The sequence below is a fragment of the Helicoverpa zea genome, chromosome 6 (genome assembly GCF_022581195.2).
Source record: "Helicoverpa zea isolate HzStark_Cry1AcR chromosome 6, ilHelZeax1.1, whole genome shotgun sequence".
NCBI lineage: Eukaryota > Metazoa > Arthropoda > Insecta > Lepidoptera > Noctuidae > Helicoverpa > Helicoverpa zea.
This window is the reverse complement of record NC_061457.1, coordinates 1,743,806-1,756,072: the sequence shown is the minus strand read 5'-3', so window position 1 is coordinate 1,756,072 and position 12,267 is coordinate 1,743,806. Positions and strand designations below refer to the sequence as shown.

Below are 12,267 nucleotides of genomic sequence, written 5' to 3'. Positions count from 1 at the left end.
TTTACTTAGAACATAACTGGTGGCTAAGATAGTATTATTTAGATGCTCGTTAATTGTGGCTGACTTAGTAATTTAGAAGGCAACATACATTTTTGGGGGCGAATAATGATATTAAAAAGAAGCCTGTTTAATTAGTACCCTTTACTAAATTAGTTATACCAATTCTTGGAGAACTTTTTGGTCATACTACTACGCACGCAGATATCGCGCCGCGCGCCGCTCGACTCGACATAACATAACGAAACTACGGAAAAAGCCGACAATACACGAAGTCTTATTACTTTGAGTTACGGTCTATTTGAATTTGTTTTCACTGTACAGGGTTAATATGACAATAATTTCCGTAGTTTTAATTATTTTTGTGATAAAAAATTACCTATATTAAAAATGATATAAATCGATTCAGTAAACGATTCTGAACAAAGTAATCAGGATGTGCGTTAATTAAGTTACATGTTGTATAAATCATCAATTCCATAAATAAGCTGTTCATTGCCATTACTTACTAAAAATATTCGCATCACAAAAAACAAAGGATTTTCCCAACAGATTGACGGTTGTATGTCATGTGATATCCTAATTTGCCTGTATGACTTGCATTCTTTTTTTTTGCAAACCCGACACTTGAGCATTAAGCATTAGCCGACTCAGGCGTCAGCAAGTACTGCAATCGGTAACGATTCAAAAATTATTAAAATTACTTACCAACATTACGGCGCGCATTCGGCGCTAGGTTTACCAACATAACACTCATGTTAAGCTTTTAATGCAGCTATGCATGTAGGACAGCATTTTGTTACTACAGTTAGATTCTGTAATTTTAGGACATCCACATTCCGGCAAATATTAACGTCAACTGTCTGGTAAAACCCGTAGGTTTATAACTATACGCCATTTTCAAATTATGTTAGGGTCGGTTTAAGACTTAATGCATGTCTGCAATGCTGTCATTGTTTTACAGGAGTGACTGCATATCCGTTCCAGACCCGGTGGGACCACGAATGGGTAGTCGTTGATAAATACATAATAATATTAAAAGGTATCATGCCAGCTTCTTCTCGTTTATATTTTATGGTTGTAATATAAAATCTAATAGGTATCCTTTTAAAATATTACACAATAAACCAACAGCCTTGTCACAGTTTGTCATAGGTATGGATTCACTTCACCTTTAGAGTCGCGTATCGACAGTTAATCTTTTTATGTAACCTGATGGTTAAAATTTTAGTTTTTATTAACTTATAGATATTTGGCTTCAGTTGGTGTTGCTCTATGTTGGTGTAAAAAATATAATGTAACAATGAAAACGTGCCTACTAGAGGAACTGCAGCATATTTGGAATACTGCAGGTAACTTGGAATACTTCGATATCTAAATATATATAAACGCCATATGAGTTTTTATGCCGTAAACATAACGTCAAACGATACACAAAGCCATACAGCATTAAAAACAGGACGCCATCTTGACATTTCGGCTACCAGCCCCCAGCGAACGAGACGCCTGATTTGAAAACTTTTTCGGTAAGAATGCAAACAGTGGTAATCATTTGCTGTAATACTCTAAATCTTTATTGTAATTATTTTAATTGCGGAGTGACCTTGTTAGTTTAAGATATTACTATGATTTTGTGAATATTTCTAGAATTAAAAATTTGACATGCAATTTTAAGTTAGGTTGGTGTGTTGTTAATTTGGAATACCGTGTTTTTTTTTGCTTTTCAGTTTTTTTGGGAGTCGGTTTTATTTTTTTGTAAAAATTTCTTTTTTTGTAAAGAGCCAATGACTATAAAAATATTAGAATTCTATTAGTTTCTAAGAAAAAGTGTTAGCAATTTTCAAAGAAAAAAAAAAGAATATAATTTGGAATACTATATTCCAAATTATCTGCACCCTAAGTCAAATCACGTTTTTGGAGTATTTTTAGTTTGATAGGCATTTTGATAATATATCTGGTATTTTTTATATTTGATTGTTCTCATTATTAAAGTTTAATATTTTGACAATAATTTAATGTATTTTTTATTGAGCTATCCCGTTTCTCCTTCAATTTATTTTCAAAGAACAAACTGGTATTCCAAATATGCTTCACTTCCTCTACTGTATTGATAAAGATTAAACTTCAGTAGCCTGACTTATTATTTTATCACACTAATACGATACTTATCAGATCCAATCAGTGCAATAACAACGTGAACATGTAATTAGATAAGTATCACTGGTTATTAGTATGTAGCCTTACTTACTAGGTACCAATAATAGGTATCTACTTATGCCTCGATCATGGTCTCGCCTCGTCTGTCAAGTGGTAGCGCGGTCTGAAGTAGCTATGACACTGGTGAGCCTAACCTCGTAGATTTACTCATTTACCAGTAAGTCCCAGCCTCTTATGGAGGGTTTACACGGGTGACTAAAGCCGCACGATTTTTGCCGTGCGGCGTAAATCGTCCATCTAAATGGCAATTCGCAAGTGACTAAGCCGCAAGCCCCGAAGTTGGGTAGCATCCGACTTGGACGCGCGGCCAAAATTGTGCGGCTTTAGTCACCCGTGTAAACCCCCCATTACTAAACTTAAAGCTTACTAGCGAGGAATCTTAGGATGAGTTGCCCCATTTAACTAGGTATAACGATTACCCATAACCATAACCTCCTCATTAGTCAAATCGTTTAGAGTGCAACTCGACATTACTTACCTAGTTCTTGATCTAATGGTCAGTGGGTCGTCTTAAAATTTAACGGTGATAGTACTAGGAAAGAACCCATGGTTTAACGTTTCCAATTCAAAGAATTCGATAGAATCATAGTGAAACTTGTCTGCCGTTATTTCATTAGTCTGCCGTTAAATCTATTTCTTTTATTTTTATTCATTAGTCTGTCAACACATCTCTGCCGCCTGTCTGTTACGTGCCAAAATTAGTCCCAATTTAGATGCAAACATATCTAAGGAATTTCCGTCTTTAAAAACAGTATATTTTTGATGTACTTCTATTTAAAGTTAGGTTACAGCGGATCGTTTGAATTAAACCCCACTGATTTAATCAACATCAACGGACGATTGTTTGAGAATTGATACCAATCAACTGACATTTTGTATAAGTGATCAAGACAACTGAATTTGACTATTTATTAATTAATGATTCATTGTGAAGGTTATCAAAACTATGTTTTTTTTTTTCGAAAATAAATCAGCCTTCAGTTTGATTAAGTATGCTAATATCAAGAATAATCAATGTAAGTACTGCGAACTAAAAACTACGCTCACCTTTTAGGCTTCCACCGTTTCATAAAAACGCCAAACATGATATTTTATCCTTCACAAACACAAACAACAACAATCACTTCACACAAACTGATAACGAGTCAACGACTCCCCTTCAATCAATACACGACAACTGTAGGTACGTAAATAATTGCAACGAACGATAAGATAAACATCGGACGGAGCACCAAAAGCGTCTGACCTAGACACACTGACTGAGAGCACTGTCCCACATCGAGAACATCTCTTAAATCGATATAAACACATAACTACATCGCTTACTGCGAAATTACGCAATCGTCCTTAGGAACGTGCGTAATATTTTGTTTATTTAGTGATTGAAACATCGATAGCATTTATCGTCCATTAGGATAAAATAAACAATTCACGCGGCTTTCCGTCACCCGGTCTTGGCGCAACTGAGTCATTCTCATTCATTCGTTTTGACTGCGAGTCGAGACTTGCGTTGCCAGAGCACGTCAGGTGCGGTCGATCAGCTGCTCGGATGTCGCCATCTTGTTTTGCATTTTGGCGCCATCTCGTGGTGACCTTTCAACTTCCGAAACATTAGGAAGTACCTACATATTGTTATTTGGTAAACATTGCAAAGCCTAAATAATGTAATTTGTGTTAGGAAGGTACCTATGAGGTGGTTAAAGAATTATGTAATGCAAGGGTAGGTATTTATTTATTGAAATTAGGCTACATGCATTAATTATACCAACTTATATCTACTAATTATATAGTAGGTACCTACGCGAATAAACATTCTACTGATAGATGCATGATGATATTTCGCAAACGTAAGTGCCTAAATGCCTGGGCTACAGGATTATTTGAAAGAGTTACCGTGGCCCCGGTACCTACATAAAAAGCCTACGAAGGCACACGATGTATTTTTGGTCAGTAGAAGTCGGATAACCCACAGCAAAACCCACAAAAAAGGTACCATATACCTATAGCAGTGGCGTAGCGTGGGGGGGCAGGAGGGGCAAATTCCCCGGACGGCAGCTTTTAGGGGGCGGCAAAATTTACCCAATTAAAAAAAAATTGTTCGCAACTAGTATCTGCGCCGCTACATAAAACTGTCTAACAATAAAAAAACATTAAATAGAAAGTTGGAACTTTTTAAACTTAAAATTAATTATTGTTAAAATTTGGTACTTAAAACACACGTGATCAACGTCTAAGCGGCGAAGCATCGCGAATTCTCGCGATATCTAACTTTATTTTTATTGACTTATAATTGCGAGCGGGGGTTTTCGCATGGACGTTAATAGTGTGTATCGTACCTAGTCTCCCCCCATTCATGAAAATGTATGTTTGGGCTACATTTTACGTAATTTTGGTTTTGAGTCTTAAATAAAAAATAATTAAAATTTCGCGCTCGCTTCGCTCGCGTATTCAGAAACTGTATGCGCTTAATTTTGCATTTGTCAACAAACAAAAAGTTAAGTACGTTTGGGCTAAATTTTACGTAATATTATGTTTTAGGTCCGATAAAATTTTGCGCTCGCTTCGCTCGCGTATTCAAAAACGATATGCCCTTATTTTTGCATCTGTCAACAAACAAAAAGTTAAGTACGTTTGGGCTAAATTTTACGTAATATTTTGTTGAAGTCCGATAAAAATTTCGCGCTCGCTTCGCTCGCGTATTTAGAAACTGTATTATTGCCCTTATTTTTGCATTTGTCAACAAACAAACGTTAAGTACGTTTGGGCTAAAGTTTACGTAATTTTTGTTTTAGGTCCGATAAAATTTCGCGCTCGCTTCGCTCGCGTATTCAAAAACGATATGCCCTTATTTTTGCATCTGTCAACAAACAAAAAGTTAAGTACGTTTGGGCTAAATTTTACGTAATATTTTGTTAAAGTCCGATAAAAATTTCGCGCTCGCTTCGCTCGCGCATTTGGGAACTACATAGGCCAGTTTTTCTTTATTTGCATTTGCTTACCTACACAACTGCCGACATGCGTTTAGCAGAGTGCTAATTTAGGTAAACCGATGAAGTGGTCCCCGGCAAGACAAACTTTACTATTTAAATAAAACTACTTTTACGGATTTTATCGCGTTATATTAATATTATTTAATCCCGACGTTTCGGATCCTTTACAGCATCCATGGTCACGGGCAGACTAAGGTGTTGGTCGTCTTGATATATTAGTTACAAACAGCTACCCTACATTTTGTTGATTATTATTGACAATCCGATTCACGCAAAACGAGCTCACTGTATCCATAGGTCGAGCAGTTGTAGGCTTGGATTTTGATTTAATAGTTTCTATGATGGGATTCCAAGCAGGTGGTATGCACCAGCCATCCCACCACCACCACGGCCAATGGGATTCCAAGCAGGTGGTGCATACCACCTGCTTGGAATCCCATCATAGAAACTATTAAATCAAAATCCAAGCCTACAACTGCTCGACCTATGGATACAGTGAGCTCGTTTTGCGTGAATCGGATTGTCAATAATAATCAACAAAATGTAGGGTAGCTGTTTGTAACTAATATATCAAGACGACCAACACCTTAGTCTGCCCGTGACCATGGATGCTGTAAAGGATCCGAAACGTCGGGATTAAATAATATTAATATAACGCGATAAAATCCGTAAAAGTAGTTTTATTTAAATGTCTAATATTCGCGTAAGTGTCAGAAATCAATACAAACTTTACTAACTAACTTACCTAAAAGAATTTTAAAACCTTCAAGAAATCAAGTAACAAAGATATAAGAGAAAGTCTACTTGAGAACCTCCCCCTTCTGCCGGGGCTGCGGGTTGTTCGAAAGAGTTACCGCGGCTCTGGAACATAAAAGGCCTTCGACGGAACACGATGGTTTTTAGTCAGTAAGAGTCTGACACTCCCTCACCGCTGCTAACCCACAGCGGGAAGGGTCATTTGATGATTTTTAACGTCGATACAAAAAAAACTTCCCCTTTTTTTAAAGTCGGTTAAAAATGACAAACGGCCAGTAACACTTGTTAAAAAAAAATACACGGAAAGGGGCGGCAAAATCGACAACTGCCCCGGGCGGCAGATACCCACGCTACGCCACTGACCTATAGTATCTAGCACTTACCGATTGCTCAACATTGATGCAAACAAATCACTCAATTGGAACCTAGTTTCCATCCTAAAATCGATAGAAACACAAATGTCTTCCTTCAAACTGTGCCTATTATTGACTGTCTAAATATGAACATATCTATAGGTACGACAACTTCTGCTCACATAACCGAAGGAATGCTGATGAATATTGTGTCATACCCACTCAGTGAGGAAAATAATTTCGTTATAGGTATGTAGTTATGCTGTTTTTTATTACCGAAAGAAAACACTTGTATCAATACTGCAAAAGAACTTAGTGACAAAATTTGTTAGCAAATAACACAAATCACTATTTTCACCAATATAACAGCAGCATCGGTGGTTCAGTGGTAGAATGCTCGCCTGCCACGCGGGCGGCCCGGGTTTGATTCCCGGCCGATGCATGAGTCTTTCTGCCGACATATCGTACTGTTTTTAAGTGTACTGTATTGTTTTACAAATTAGGTCTTGAAATCATTACACAGTAATTTATACAACCCCTCATTCATCGACCCTCCCTTAGATTTTGAATGGACTCTCCAAATGACAGGGGACTTGACCTTGAAGTTCATTTCACGCCGTTGATAGGGGTGGTGTGACCTTGAAAGGCATTATTTCTATTCTACTTAGTAGTCGCCTATCACATGATGTGATTCACATCTATAAAGTTTTATACTTAGTTTGGCGGTAACATGACTGATTGATGCCCGGTTCCCACATCAGGACGCGATTTGGACAGTTTTTGACAAAGATAAAAGATAATAAAAAAAGTCAACACAGCTTCCGGAACAATGTTCAAACTCTCCAGCTTTATTATAATTCCAGTGAACTTGGTTTTGCGTTACTATTACAAACTACTTAATTATGACCTATCTAATAAAACATGGTAGCTATCTCAAAGACCATCGTTTCGTTTTGAACACATATTATGTACAAAACCCAATCTACTGAACTACATACATTTAATTCTTAATAGATACCATCCCATGACCACATTCCTTTTAACTTTCAGTCCACATATCATCGCCAATAGGCATGATGACAGTAATAAAAAATCATTAAAATAATATATTTATTAAATTAAACTTGAAGCTTGGAATATAAAACGCGCATTGTTTTCTTTATTAATAATGTGATTAATATGTATTTTTATAAAATAAAATTACGAAATAAGGCAATCCGCCATGATATCTTGAACACCAATCAGAGCTCGTGACGTCATCTCTGAAAACAATTCGCGCGAAAGCGCGCGAACGTCACATTTCGTTATTGTGAACTTCCACTGCGATCTTTGTTTCTAATTAATTAATTGTTTATAACACGAGTTATGGAGCCCGGATTTATCAAGGCAAACAGCGCTAATTTGCCTAGAATTGATATCATAATGCTGGGAAAGTGTTTGGCATCAAATAAAGATTTTTGTTCAGCTGAATTTAGAAATGTTAAAACTTCCATGTAAGTATACTAGTTTAATTAAAAAACAATGAGAGATGAAACCTAACCTCGAAATAGTTATTTACATTATAAACTATGCTAGAATCTAGAGAACTATGTAATAACTTACATCAAAGTGATCTTCACAAAAATAAAGTTGTACCCTGGGCAATATTGCTTTTGAATCTCGCCTTGCAAGTTTAAGCCACTTGTTTCGTATTTTTTTATTGTGAGGAACGTACACAAATAACTTATCAGGAGTTGTTTTGGATGTGTTCTTACATTGGGGGACCCCACAACACCTATGCACTTTCGAATTCATTTTTAATAACACAAAAAACTTAATTATTGCACGAGCGTTGTTTACTTGCGTCTTGTAATTTCAGTCGTGACGTCACAAGTGACGACATGACACTGACAAGCGTTTTCGCGCCGGATTCAAAGTGGACAGAGAAAAATGCAATTATTTGATAAAAAAACTTCGCATTTTCTTAAAATTAATAATTTTTCTAATAAAATAGACGTATACCTACATCATACAAAGGAATTTAAAAATTTGTCATCATGCCTATTCTGCCCACATTTATATTAACCAGCAAATAGATAAATCGAAAGATATAAACATGTCGAGCTGAGCACTATTATTATGTCAATTACAGCAGAATCGATTGAAATCTCGATTGTATCGGTAGTCTATCGATTATCGGTATCGGTCGTTGCTATTGAGGGATAATGGACTACAGTAGGTACAAGAGAATGGGAGCCTTTTGAATACGTCATCATTAATGGTTGCTTTGTGAAGAGCTCGTGGCCAAGGCTCAGCCACGATCTGTTGATTGACCACCATCTTGATATACATACGTCTTCACTTTGGAACCTGGCTATAATTAGTTTCTCACTACCGTCCGAGAAACACAATTCGGACAAGCAGTCTTATCTACCAAGGGCTCCCGGGCTGCCTGGGTTTAGGAGGTGTGACAGATAGTTGCTTCATATAAAAACACATACTCAGCTACGTCCAGTTCGACTGGAAGCCGACCCCAACATAGTTGGGAAAAGACGAAGCAGATGATGATGATGAAATAGACAAAGTTTTATAAGTACCTATCCAGCTGTTCATACTGCTATTTCATAAGAGAAGTATATAACGACTGTTGCCTGATTATTTGAAAAACTGGTTGTATAATATGCTACATATGTATATGTATATGTATTTTTTTTGCATAATAAATAATTTCGTTATACAATGCGAAAAACTCTTAAATTAAAAATGTATACCTATTATAAAAAACAACAGGTGACTAATTACGATGGTCTTCACGCTTGTGACGTCATTATGGCAATCCAACTTCATGGCAGTACGTTTAGCAGCTACTCGTACAGTGGTAGCCGCTACACATGTAAAGTTCGATTTAACTAACGTAATCTATGTCACCATGGTTTTTCTTGCAGCAAGAGTGCAGGTCGCATGACACGGCACGCTAGTATTAATGACTTTATCCGTCGCGACAAGTGACAAGAGTGTCACCGCCGGAGTGCCAGGCGTTTGAGAACTCAAAGGCTTAGCACGAGACCATGCCAAGAGACCAGATGGGATGTCTATAATGCTTGGAAGGTGGGAAGGTCTTTAGTGTGGCGTGGCACGCAATGGCGTCGATGCACTTGCTCTTCCCATCTTCCCAGTACGGCGAGTTGTGTCGGTGCAGCAAATAAGTAAAAGTAACCTTTTTTATTATTGTAAATATGCAGATTTATAATATACTAGCTATTGCCCGCAACTTCGTCTGCGTGGGCAATATTAGAATCGTCAAAATACTACTTATCCCGTAGGTGCATTCTTTCACGTGACAGTATAATTAGGATTACCACTTAGCAGTCGCATAGATTCATTGATCAAGGTTGTGTTGTGGATGTGACCATTTATCTAAACAAAAGAAGTAAAGTTTGTGACGTTGTGGATATCTCTGGATCTAGTCAGCCAATTTGGAAAATTATTACGTATGGTGCGTAAGTAATTTTCACAGGAAACAGTATAATCTATGTACATATGCTTTGAGTCTGACAAAGCTGTCATTTGTACATTTTCTGCAGCTGCTGCGACTAATCAGAAGCCAGAAAGTCTGTCAGTCTTACCATGGATATCGTCTTGTGTAGTTGACAGGATTGAAAACAGGTACATAGGTAGTCGCTCCAAGCAAAATATTGGTACTCTAACAGATTCGGTGACTGGAAGCCAACACCAACATAGCTGGGGAATAGCTGGATGGATGATAAAATGAGTCATCATCATCAGCAGGCGCATAGGGTAGGATAGTTTCACTACTAGGGAGGAACACTTGTATGACGGGGATTTTCTGTGCACTCACTCACTATGGTTAGGCGGGACTCCACCGAAATGTTTGCATAAGTTCACCTGGGGCCAATCAGAGCTCTATGAAGCGATCATACGCTTTGGCTCCTACTGTTATTGTGGTTTCTGATTCACCTCATTCAACGATGAATGTAATTCTGATGGTACTATTAAGAACACTTGCTTAGCGCAAAAGCTGACGTTGGCAGGCCGACTCTTTTGACTTCTCGAATAGGATACCATTGGTTTTTGTGCAATGCACACCTGCAATGCATGCTGGATTAGGATAGGATATAGGTGGATAGGATTTGAAAAAAATATTGATGGTAACCCAGAGAACAGGAAAGAGCACACAAGTGGCGCGGCATTCGAGCGTGCGCAGGCGTATGCCAACCGCGCGATCAAGTGTTTCTTTAAAGAATCAATCATAATTACCTGCAATTTTAGCCCACCATTTGACCCTGCATGTCTGAGCTTTCGACGTAATCTTCAATGATCCGTGTTGTAGTTGTTTCCGTAGTGTCAGTAGATTGTTCAGTGGTAGTTGAGGCAGTTATTTCTGTGGTAGTAGTAGTTGTAACAGGGTTTATATTCTTGATTATTTGATTCAGCATAGAACTGATATCCTGAAGTTGTCGATCATCCATTTCTTCTAATTTTGTTTTAAATGCTTTAATAGGAATGGTTGTATTAGAAGTAACAGTGAAAAGAAAATATCTAGGCGGTGAGATTTTGAAATATTTATGATTAACTGGTCTACGATCTACTAAGTACTAAACTGGACATATTAATCCCCAAAATGAAGTGCGTTATTTGTTCAAATTGGCAATTTAAAGGTATTTTACACGCTTTTTATTAGCTTCACCTGTATGTTTGTTTGTAACCGACTTCTTTGGGCGCGATTTTGACCCACTTTAAACGGCCAGATTTCGTTCAAACTTTGTAGATTTATTGAGGACTGATGACAATACACTAATTTGATAAAATTATTCCATTTTTAACCGACTTAACAAAAAGGAGGAGGTTACATATAAACATTGATTACTCCGAGGTTTATAGACCGATTTACGTGATTCTTTTTTTGTTCGACTCGGAATAGCTGCCAGTTGGTCCCATATTCATCAGGTCAGGATCTGATGATGGAAACCCTGAGAAATCGAGGGCAACCTTCAAAAGTTATAGGCATACATAGGGTAAAAACTTGACACTCAGGTGTACGCCTAAAAGCACTGTTCAACTGTGAAGATTTGGAGCTGACCTGATGATGGAGACCAGAGAGGGTCGAGGGAACTCGACAACTGAATATGTAAACTACCTCGTGTTTGGGCTTAAATTATTTGTATTGACAAGACCTTTGCAACAGTGAAGGTTTGGAGCTGACCTGATGATGGAGACCAGAGAAAGTCGAGGGAACTCGACAACTGAATATGTAAACTACCTCGTGTTTGGGCTTAAATTATTCGTATTGACAAGACCTATGCAACAGTGAAGGTTTGGAGCTGACCTGATGATGGAGACCAGAGAAAGTCGAGGGAACTCGACAACTGAATATGTAAAATACCTCGTTTGGACTTATATTCTTTGTATTGATGAGAACTTCCCACTTGTATGGATATTGACAACTATTCGTATCACTGAAAAGCTTTAAATAAATAACCTTTTTACAAAAAAATTAAACCGACTTCCCAAAACACTAAAAAGCAAAAAAAAACTAATTTTAGGTGCATCGGCCTAGAAGTCGGTGGCAAAATAACTTAGGGCATGTATTTAACGCGGCGACTAAGTAAAACGAATATAGGTTTTAAAAAATAATAGAGTGGGTACCATTTATAATGGGTTGGCAGCTAATAAGGAGTATCATAATAAGTCAAAGGTAGCATATTAATATATCAGTTATGAGGTCCGTTTTAATTTAAACTAGCATCAAGTTTTTCTTTTGGCAACTGAATTAATATCTAAGCGAAAACTTAATGATGACAATAAAATAGAAAATGGGCATTCATAAATAATACAAATCAGGTTCTATTTAAAATTGTTTGGATGAAGAATAAATATAAACTAGCTCATATTATAAATATATTGTGCGACTTTTTAATAGCTTTAAATAAACTCTAAAATGGCATGAAGAAGAA

General features: G+C 37.2%; 1 non-coding gene across 1 annotated transcript; it reads left to right on the top strand.

Moving 5' to 3' along the window:
• The first annotated feature begins 6,684 nt into the window (after nt 1-6,684).
• Trnag-gcc lies at nt 6,685-6,755 on the top strand. The gene has a single exon. It is a non-coding gene; the product is annotated as a tRNA-Gly (tRNA).
• The last annotated feature ends 5,512 nt before the right edge of the window (nt 6,756-12,267 follow it).